The 11,782-nt window shown below is 41.9% G+C and overlaps 1 pseudogene; it reads right to left on the bottom strand.

Annotated features, from left to right (window-relative positions):
- Positions 1–2,585: 2,585 nt before the first annotated feature.
- LOC115469769 lies at positions 2,586–2,655 on the bottom strand (annotated as a pseudogene).
- Between the last annotated feature and the right edge of the window lie 9,127 nt (positions 2,656–11,782).

Raw genomic sequence — 11,782 nt, 5'->3', positions numbered from 1 at the left:
TGTCCTCTGTATCATGTGGCATAGGAAGAACAAGGTCTGTGCATTAGACCAATACCTCCTCCTCTGCTGGCCTGGGCCCAACTGCTGTACAGAGTCTCACGTGGTTCAAATAAGCAGTGGGCCCAGGCCAGTGCAGAAGGAGAATGATAAAAAAAACAAAAACAAAACAAAACTTAGAGGAGCAGCTGCAAAGGTCAAAAATTTACATCAGGCGTGGATGCTGTTCAAAAATGGAAGCCAGACCAGATATATGTGATATTTAATGTGAGCAAGTGCAAAGTGATGCATATTGGAAAGAGAGACCAATACTACAGCTACATGATGCAAGATTCCACGTTAGGAATCACTTACCAGCATAAGGGACTAGGTGTCATCATTGATGATACGTTGAAACCCTCTGCTCAGTGTGCAGTGGCGGCTAAGAAAGCAAATAGAATGTTAGGAATTATTAGGAAAGGAATAGAAAACAAAAATGAGAATGTTATAATGCTTTTCATGGTCCATGGTGCGACAGCACTTCAAATACTGTGTGCAATTCTGGTCACTACATCTCAAGATATAACAGAATTAGAAAAGGTACAGAGAAGGGTGACAAAAAAGATTAAGGGGAGGGCTCTTTAGCTTGGAGGAGAGATGACTGAGGGGAGATATGATAGAGGTCTATAAAATACTGAGTGGAGAGGAATGGGTAGAGGTAAATACTAGGACTAGGGAGCATTCAATGAAACTACTAAATAGTAAATTCAAAACAAATCTGAGAAAATATTTCTTCACTCAATGTGTAATTAAACTCTGGAATTCATTGCCAGAGAATGTGGTAAAAGCAGTTAGCTTAGCAGGGTTTTAAAAAGGTTTGGCTAATTTTTCTAAAAGAAAAGTCCATAAGCCATTATTAAGATAGACTTGGAAAACTCCATTGCTTATTTATAGGATCAGCAGCATAAAATCTGTTTTACTGTTCTGGGATCTTGCCAGGTACTTGTGACCTGGATTGGCCACTGTTGGAAACGGGATACTGGGCTTGATGGACCTTCGATTTATCTCAGTATGGCACACTTATGTTCTTAAGTGGTTTGATGTGCAGCTGCTTGTTTCTTCCTTATGCCACATTATCCAGGAGGAAAACATTGTAATGTGGAGGCAAGGAGAGACAAAATAGAGAAGTAGGAGTTTGGTCTAAGGGGAGAGAAAGAACTAGGGGGCAAAGAAACTGGGGGAAGGAAAGAGGCTCAAGATAAATCAGGGTGGGGAGGGTGGAACCCGAAGCTAAGTTGGAGTGAGAGAGAGCTGGGCAAGCTGGAATCTGGACAGCGATATTACTGGCGAAGGAAGAAGCTGGGGGAGTAGACAGGCCTTATGATTGCATATAAAAATTACAAAGAAAGAGAAAGAATTTGAAAATACTGTGGACAGAAGTTTGAAAATTTGTGTGCAGAATTTTCCATTTTGCATTAAATTCCCCTAGGTAGGTTTCTTGTTGTTTGAATCATATCATTGGTGCTACTGTTGTATGACATGATTGCTAGATGCATGTTGAATTTGGCTTTTCTTTAGGTTTTGCATTTCACAATGTGTCTGGTAGAGATTTGTTACTATTGCTCCCATGACTTGAGAATCAAAATAATTGTATTGTGACTTCCATGAAGAAATGTCCTAGTTATGATCTCTACTTGTTGGGTGGAGGTTTGACTTTTGTGGATGCAGAGCATGGTTACATTTAACTCACAAGAACTGCTATATTGTGCTGGACCAAAGGTCCCTGAGGGTCATATATGCAATGTGTCACATATATGAGCATTACCATCTGGTGTGTCCTAATTGAAAAAAAAAGGTTTAGAATCATTGCCATAGAATATCTGCAGCAATTAGAAAGTAAAACATGCAAAACTTATATTTCGAATGCACTGAGAGAAAAGCTCACTCACTGCCTTCAATAGTCATTGTGGTGTTAAATGTCCCTCTTTGGGATGGACCACCTTTTTCATATTGTTGTGGTACAGTAGCCTCTTTTAGTTTCACCAAAACTTGTGCCAGCTGCTCCCTTCAACTACCTGCTTGGTCTGGTGCCATTAAACCAGCTATAGAGTTGGGAGCTCCTTTTTTCACTCCAGCTGCTTTGGCTGCTGGCACCACACAGCTGCTAAAATCAAAGAGAATCTACTTTCTGTTTCATGCACGGTACAGGAAATATTCATGCTCTACTTTCAATTCCTGCACGGTCCCAGCGGCTAGAGTGACGAGCTAAGAAAGGAGCTCCCTTCTCTGCAGTGGCATAGCCACAGGTGCCAGGCCCACCCAGTTTTGGTTTAGGCCCACCCAGCAGTGGAGGCAGCGGAGCGGAGGGAGCAGACTGAGCTCCAATCCCGCATCTGCCTACTACTACTATTAATATTTAGCATTTCTATAGCGCTACAAGGCGTACGCAGCGCTGCACAAACATAGAAGAAAGACAGTCCCTGCTCAAAGAGCTTACAATCTAATAGACAAAAAATAAATAAAGTAAGCAAATCAAATCAATTAATGTGAACAGGAAGGAAGAGAGTATTTACCTCCCTCCATCTCAGCACTCAGCAGCAGCGGTAGCAAATCATACACACTGCCTCCTTCTAACCCGGAAGCGGCAGAGGAGACGCTTCCGGGTTAGAAGGAGGCAGCGTGTATGATTCGCTACCGCTGCTGCTGAGTGCTGAGATGGAGGGAGGTAGATCCTGCGATCGTGGCGGCGGTAGGCAGCGTTTGGGAAGCGCTGCCGCGAGAGTGAGAGAGGCAGATGGGGGAACAGAGCTCAGCCTGCACTGTAAATTTTTTTTTGGGGGGGAGAAGAGGGCTCCGGGCGGGCAGGTGGAATCGCAGGACATGGATTGGAGCGGGAGGGGCGAGAGGAGAATCGCTGATGGCTGGAGGGAGGGGACAGGGGAGAAAAGAGAATTGCTGGGTATGGTATAGATGGATAGAGGGGGGCAAGGGCAAGAACAGAATTGCTGGGTATGTCTGGATAGGGGCAGGGCAGAGAGGAGAATTGCTGGGTATGGATGAATGGAGGGGGGCAGGGGAGGGAAGAGAATTGCTGGGGATGGATGGATGGAGGGGACAAGGGGAGAGAGAAGAGAATTGCTGGGTATGGATGGATAGAGGGGGGCAGGGGAGAGAAAAGAATTGCTAGGTATGGATGGCTGGAGGGGAGAAGAGAGTTGCTGGACATGCGTGGATGGAGGGGAGGAAAGAGGAGATAGGAAGATTGCTGGACATGGGTGTATGAAGGGGAGGGCAGGGGAGAGGAGGGTTGCTGGACATGGATGGAAGAGAGGGAAGGGAGAGAGAAGAAATGCTGGACATGGATGGAGGGGATGGAAGAGTGAGGAAGGAGATGAGATGAGGGAAAAGGAAGAGAGGAGAAAAACTGCACATGGATGAAGAAAATAGGCAGAAGCTGGATCCACTGGACAGTCAAGTCTGCGGAGGACCCAGCTTTTACTTATGGATATAGAGCAAGAAATGAAGAAGAAAGGAGGAAAGTAAAGAAATAAATGGAAAGGAAGCCCTGGAAACGGAGTTAAGAGGACAGATAGCAGCAGAATCGGATACTGGGCCAGTATGATCAGAAAAACAGTCACCAGACAACAAAGGTAGAAAAAAATCATTTTATTTTCTTTATAGTGTTTGGAATATGTCCACTTTGAGAATCAGGTGCTCAACATTAAAAGTTTATATTTATTTACTCATTTATGGCATTTTATCCCACATTAAACATGAATTAAATTGGAACCTGGGATCATTTAATTTTTTTTTCCTGGAGAGAGTAATACATTGCCCCCCCCAGGCTCTCTCCCCGGCTATAGCCAGCTCTGTAATTTTGAGGGGAGGTGCACAGGTGGACGGGGGGGGGGGGGGGGGGGTGGGGGTGCAGAGGTGGACTGGGGAGAGAGCCTGTTGTTAAACATTTACCAGCACACCACTGTCTAGTGCCCACCCATCCAACCTGTTGGCCCACCCAAAAATTGACTTCTGGCTACGCCACTGGGTGGGCCTGGGTGGGCCAGGGCCCACCCACTTAGGGCTCAGGCCCACCCAACAGTAGCGCATGTTTAGTGGTAGCTGTTGGGGATCCCAAGCTCCGCCAGCTGAAGACATCCCCCTAATAATAATTAAAACGCAGCTCTCCACAATACTGGCACCTGTGCATGCTCAGTTTTCAGCGCATGCCTACTGCAGACTGCCAAGGTGGAAAGAAGCGTTTTCCCGCCAGCTCAGATATTTTTTCTGGTGGGGGTTGAGAAGAACACTTGGTGCCCACCCATTTCTTGCCTAGGCCCACCCAAAATCTGTTGTCTGGCTACGCCCCTGCTTCTCTGCAGGAGATTTAGTGTTGCTGGGCAGATAGGAGAAGGGAACTCATGAGCCCAGTCTGATGCTGGGGATGGGGGCTAACGAGGAGGCAGGTGGAAGATGGGAGCTGGGGCTTGGAGATGGGCCTGGGATGGGAGGAGGGCATTGGTGGTGGTGGGAGGAGAAGGATAGATATTGTTGGGGGGGGGGGGGGGAGAAACATGGGCATATGCAGGGGAAGGTGAAGATGGAAATTGTACAGCGCTGCGTAACCCTAGTAGCGCTCTAGAAATGTTAAGTAGTAGTAGTAGAAAGGCACATAGATGGATGCTGAGGTTAAGGTAGAAAGATAGGGTAGAAAAATATTGGAGAATGAGGTGAGTGGATGCTGGGGAAGCGGAGAAGAAAATATGAGAGAAGGGATAGGAACAGTGGCTGCTGAGGAAAGGGGGGAAAGAGGGCTACAAAGAGTGTTAGAGGGATAAAAGAGGGTGAAATGGGGAGGTGAGAGGGGGAATAGAAATCTGAATAAGGGGGTAAGACATAAGAAAGGGACTGGAAGTGGGAGGAGATGAATAACAGGGAGGAGATGAGAGGCAGACATTGATGAGGCCTGAGAGGTGATGAATACAGGGGCTGGAAATGGGGGACTGGAACGTGAGTGAAATTCAGGGAATAGGAGGCTGGGAGAAGGAATGAGAGAGGGGTGGGGATGGGAGGAGAAAAGTGTAGGAAGTAGAAAGCTGATAAGTAGGTGAAAGAAGAGACCGAGGATTGTGGGGAGAAGGAGGAATGGAATCTAGTTACAGGTTCGTAAAAGGCAGTTGAGAGAAATGGAGACAAAAATGAAACAGAAGGATCAGTGTCAGAGTTAGGCATAAGGAAGAAGACAAGACAGTGAAGAAACAGAAAATGGAAATGATCCTGGAAAGGGACTTAGAGAAAATCAACAACAGGAAATAGTAAAGAGAGACCAAGACAAACCCAATTTGAAAAATAAAATGGTCAGAAAACAAGGATACAAAATTTATTTTTTTTTATATTTAGAGAAAGATATCAGCTTTAAAAATGTTCACTTCTTGTATTTTGTTCTGTACAGAAGGAAATGCATTTCTGTTTCTCTGAGGTTTAACTGCTCACAGTCTGGTTTCTTTTGTTTTCCATGTCACCTCTTTTGTCTATGTTTCGTTTTTATAATGGCCTGTGTTTTCCTTGTGTAACAGGGATGAGGGATTCAGTTGATATGCAGGTTCTGTATAGGAAACTGCAGCACTCCGTCTTTTCCAGCAGGAAAAGAGCCCGCTACCTCTTATGTTTAATAAAAAAAACGTGCACCCCTGATCCCTGGAGATGTACTGATGTTCTAGAACATTTGCAATGCTAACTTTTTGCTGGTAGGGTTAGTGCAGTTTGAGTCCTTTATTTGATGCCAGAATAGGAAGCTTCTGCATGTCTATTTACAAGGTTTTGTCTTACATCACACCATGTCTGCTAGTTAGTTTGTGTTGCTATCTCTGATTTGACACCAGAGTTTGTATGTTGAGTTCTAAAGTGAAACATTCTACTTCTGCTCTGTTCCTCTTGTTGGGAGAGTTTTATTGGTTGATCTGGGAATACCTGTATGAATGAATAATAATACACATGTGAATGAATAATTACATACAATTGACTTCTCTGTGAGTACTTGTGCTCCTCACCCCAGGCCTTGGAGGTGTGCAGTTAGGTCCTGGCAACTGGACATTTTTCTTTTCTGTGTGGCTTGATTCCATTAGACTGTTCCACTTTGGTTTTATGTGCATATAATATATAAATATATATGGTTTATATATTTTCATGATTTTGCAATAAACTTAATTGCTTGGATCCTGTCAGTTTGCAGTTTTTTTTATCACTCCCAACCACCTTACTCTCTTATTGTAGCTCTGAGGAGGGAGTTGGAGGGGGGGGGGGGGGGGGGGTGCCATCTCATCTGTTGCCTCAGGCAGCAGATTGCCTTAGGCCACTTCTAGCCTATCTATAATTTAAAAACTGCACATCACCTCATTGAACTGTGTGTTTCTTAGCACCTTCATTAGATCATGTTCCAGGAGAAACATTGACTTTTGAAACCAGTTTTTGTACTGATTATTACTTTGTGGTCTAAAACTTGAAGTAATGAAAGATTAGTCAGATTTCTACTGCAGCATTCCAGTCTTTGATCAAGTGATGGCATTACTATTCAGGCATTAAATTATTTTAGGTTCTTTAATGTTCTAATGATTCCTTAAATCAAAGGTCTCCACAAACCAGTCAGGTTTTCAGGCTATGCCTAATGAATATGCAGAATGAAGATTTGCATACAGTGGAGTCAGTAGGCATGTAAATTTGTTAGTCATTCAGGATATCCATAATGAATTCCTGGTTTGAGGGCCTCCAGGACCAGAGTTGGAGACCACGATTTAATTACTGTCCTAAGAAATCATTAAAAAAAAGAAACAAGCTTTATTAATTAGTTCCTTAGTGTACAACCCTTTTCCCCATAGTTTTAAACTGAAACTTTCTTCTAGAAGTAGAAACCTAACTGTAACAGCTAAGAGCATTAAAAAGGATAGTAGCAGGTCACAAACTTTGTCTTAAAAGAAAGTCACTTTCTGTTTTTGCCCGGAGGAGCGGTAGCAGTGCTACTGACCTGAATTAGTTGTTAATTAAGGTGTGAGGAAGGTAGAATAGCTGCAAAGGTTACTAGAGCAACCAGATTACTGTGTTAGCTTCAAATGATCTGTTTGAAACAGTTCCCTTAGAATCAAAACTATATAGAGAGGAAAGGTCCCAGGTAACTTTCTTTCTGAGAAGTTCAGAGAGAAGAAGATATTTCTCTGGGTAAGTGGATTTTTTTTTTATTCCAGAGAACTGAAAAACAGCCAAACACAATCCAAAGGGTTGTGTGGAATGAATGTAAAGAAATGAGGAAAGTGGGAAATACCCTCAGAAACCAAGGCTTCTACCAAGGTATAATCAACAAGACACTATTATCTATAAAAGACTTTGTGCCCATGACCAAGTTTCTTTCATGGGGTAAATATTCCCTACTCCACTCATTCAAAAATGCCCATGTAGGAGCATCATGCAAAATTGCTCATAATAGAGCACAAATTTTTTTATACAAAAAAGCCCATAATAGAGCACAAATATTAAAGATAACTGAGTAACAAAAACTGTTCAAGCTACATCATAGCATGCATCAACATAGCTTAATCAATGCTGGCTTGACAACCCCACAGTTCAACTGTTGATTTTCAACGGGGCCCGATTCGTGTCACCCATAACAGGGCTTTATCAGGAACCACTCAGTTGGATCATACTGACAGGGGTATCGGTCTATAGACAAAACAAATGCCAGACTCAGATTATCATACTCTTCTAATACAAACACATAACTTCTGAAAACACTTACAAAACAATTCAAAAGCACAAAACCCACCCAACACTGGAGCACTTACCTGAAGCTGACTAAACTTCTCTTACAACTGACGAGGAAACTACTGCCACCACACAAACAGCATTATAAAAACACCTGAGTGAAATGATTATATCCTCCAGGGAAGCTTTCTAGGAAATGCTCCCCATTCCAAGTGCAGGACTCAAGAGGCAGACAGAGCTCTGAAGTCTCAATGCATGGTTGAGACAATGGTTCAGGAATGAGGTATTTAGATTTGTTAGGAACTGGACAACATTCTGGGAAAGGGGGAGCCTGTTCTGAAAGGACAGGCTCAACCTTAACAGGGATGGAACCAGGCTGCTGGCGCTAACATTTAAAAAGGAGATAGAGCAGCTTTTAAATTAAAATTGGGGCGGGGGGGGGGGGGGGGGGGGGATGGACAGTCACCCAGGAGTGTATGTTGTGGTGTGGTGTATCCTTTAAGGATACTACTGAAACAGAATCTTTAGAGAATCCCAATAAAGAGGATTCAATAATGGTGAAAGAAAGTCAAGAGTGTTTAATGGGTGAACAGAGTACAGGATACAAATTAACCCTGTCAACTTCAAAGCAGCCTGTAGATGCAAGGAAAAAACACCATTTGAAGTGTCTATGTACAAATGCTAGAAGTCTAAAAAAATAAGATGGAAGAGCTTGAGTATATAGCACTAAAAGAAGATGTAGATATAATAGGCATCTCAGAGACCTGGTGGAAGGAGGACAATCAATGAGACACTAATATCAGGTTATAAATTATATCGCAATGATAGAGTGGATCAAATTGGATGAGGGGTTGCACTATATGTTAAAGAGAAAATTGAGTCAGATGAAATAAATATTCTACATGAAACAGAGAGCTGCATGGAATCTTTATGGATAGAAATTCTAGGTGTGAAGGGAAGGTGTATACTGGTAGGGCTGTACTTCAGTCCACCGGGACAGAATGAACAGACAGATGAAAAAATGTTTATAAAATTAGGAAAGCTGGAAAATTGGCCAACATTATAATAATGAGTGAGTTCAATTACCCTAATATTGACTGGATAAATGTTATATCAGGGAGTGCATATGGAGGTAAAATTCTTAGATGGAATAAATGACTGCTGCTTAAAGAACTGAAAAGAGGGGGAGTTATTTTAGATGTAGTCCTTAGTGGAATGCAGGATGTGGTATGAAAGGTAACTGTGTTGGATTCTCTGATATCAAGCTGATATTTGGAGTGAAGTCAAGGAAATCTACTGTAGCTGCATTTAATTTTCGAAAGGGCAACTATGACAAAATGAGGAAATCGGTTAAAAAGAAGCTAAAAGGGACAACCTCAAAGGTTAGGACTTTAAATCAGGCATGGTCATTGTTTAAAAATACCATTGTGGAAGCCCAGATCAGTTGTATTCTACGTATGAACAAAAGGTCAGCATGGTTAAAAAGTGAAGTGAAAGAAGATATTAGAGCCAAAAGAGCATTCTTCAAAGAATGGAAAAAGAATCTGAATGAAGAAAATAAGAAGGTACATATGCACAATCAAGCTAGGTGCAAAGCATTGATAAGGAAGGCTAAAAGAGAATATGAAGAAAAACTTGCTACAGAGGTAAAAACTGATAGCAAAACCTTTTTCAGGTACATCAGAAGCAGAAAACCTCTGAGGGAATCCTTAGATCATGAAGGAGCAAAAGGGAAATTCGGGGAGGACAAGGCTACAGTGGAGAGATTGAATGAATTCTATGCTTTGGTCTTTATAGAAGATGTAAGAGAGATCTACCTGTACCAGAAATGGTTTTCAAAGTTGACAATGTGGAGGAACTGAAAGATATCTCGGTGAACCTGGAAGACATATTGAGCCATATCAACAAATTACTGATAAATCACCTGGACTGGATGGTATACACCACAGGGCACTGAAAGAACTCAAACATGAAATTGCTGATCTGATGTTAATGATCTGTAACCTGTCGTTAAAGTCGTCCGCAGTACCTGAAGACTGAAGGGTGTCCAATGTAACACTGATTTTTAAAAAGGGTTCTGAGGGTGATCCATAAAGACTGGTAAGCTTGACTTCAGTGCCAGGCAAAATAGTGAAAAGTATTATAAAGAATACAATTACGGTACACATAGACAAACATGATTTAATGGGATAGAGTCAGCATGAGTTCAGCGAAGGGAAGTCTTGCTTGACCAATTTGCTTCATTTCTTTGAAGGCATAAATAAACATGTGGATAAAGGTGAGTCAGTTGATGTAGTGTATCTAGATTTTCAGAAAACCTTTGACAAAGTTCCTCATGAGAGACTCCTAAGAAAATTAAAAAGTCATAGGAGGCAATGTCCTTGTGTGGATTAGAAATTGGTTATTTGACAGAAAACAGAGGGGATTAAATGGTCATTTCTCTCAATGGAGGAGGGTGAATAGTGGAGTGCCGCAGGGATCTGTACTGGGACCAGTGCTATTTAACATATTTATAAATGATCAGGAAAATGTAATAACAAGTGAGGTTATTTAATTTGCACATGTCACAAAACTATTCAAAGTTGTCAAGACACATGAGGATTGTGAAAAATTTGCAGGTATAGCTTAAGAAACTGGAAGACTGGGCATCCAAATGGCAGATTAAATTTAATGTGGACAAATGCAAAGTGATGCATATTGGGAAGAATAATCCGAATCATAGTTACCTGATTATTATTCAGGTACTGGCGCCACCTAAAGAGTCAGCACTCAAGAAAAATATCAAGAAAAAGATTTAGGTATTTTTGTAGACAAAATGCTGAAATTGTCTGTCCAGTGTGTGGCAGCAGCCAAAAAAGCATACAGGATGCTAGGAATTATTAGGAAAGGGATGCAAAATACGACCAAGAATATTATAATGCCTCTGTATCGCTCTATGGTGCAACCTCACCTTGAGTACTGAGTTCAATTCTGATTGCCATATCTCAAAAAAGATATAGCGGAATTATAAGAGGTTCAAAGAAGAACGACCAAATTGATAAAAAGGATGGAACCCCTGCCATATGAGGAAAGGCTAAAGAGATTAGGGCTTTTCAGCTTGGAAAAGAGAAGGCTGAGGGGGATATAATTGAGTTCTATAAAATCCTGAGTGGTGTAGAACTCAAAGAATAGTTAAGCTCTGGAACTCGTTGCCAGAGGATGTGGTAACAGCAGTTAGTATATCTAGGTTTAAAAAAAGGTTTGGACAAGTTCCTGGAGGAAAAGTCCATAATCTGCTATTGAGATGGACATAGGAAAGTGCATAAGTGTTGTCATACTTGGACAGACCAAAGGTCCATCAAGCCCAGTATCCTGTTTCCAACAGTGGCCAATCCAGGTCACAAGTACCTGGCAAGATCCCAAAACAGCCCTGGGACTTGTGGAATGGAATGTTGCTACTAATTGGGTTTCTGCCTGGTACTTGTGACCTGGATTGGCCACTTTTGGAAGCAGGGTACTGGGCTAGATGGACCATTGGTCTGATCCAGTATGGCTATTCTTATGTTCATTATTAGTTAAATAATGTTGGTGTTTTGAAGTGTTGAATGAAAAATCTTCAAATTGAAAAAAAAAGATATGTTTTAAGAGCTTTCCTAAATAATTTATACTGAGTAGTTGTTCTAATTTTTAAAGAAAGAGTATTTCACCATTTTACTGACTGGAAAGGAAAAATAATGTTAAACACAGTGCTATTAATTACTCCTTTGGGACTGGGATATTGAAGCAATAATGGAATCCTGTCAGTCCAGGCTTTATTTTTTTTGTGTAAGATTGACAAGATCAGACAAATATTCCGGAGTTGCCCCCAAAAGACCATGCATGAAGCATATTTGCTTTTAATGGGGAAGTGGCTGCATCTCTGTCTTCTGTCCGGCCGATAGTCAGCCAATGGGAGGCAGGCTGGCTAAGTCCCACGATCAGTGATGAGACTGGGTATTCAATACTAGGCTGTTTACGGTAACTGGCATTAAAATTCTGGGGTTTTTTTTCCGTCTGGTTTAAACTTAACTGGCCAAGT

The sequence above is a fragment of the Microcaecilia unicolor genome, chromosome 4, assembly GCF_901765095.1.
Source record: "Microcaecilia unicolor chromosome 4, aMicUni1.1, whole genome shotgun sequence".
Lineage (NCBI taxonomy): Eukaryota > Metazoa > Chordata > Amphibia > Gymnophiona > Siphonopidae > Microcaecilia > Microcaecilia unicolor.
This window is presented reverse-complemented; position numbering and strand designations above follow the sequence as displayed.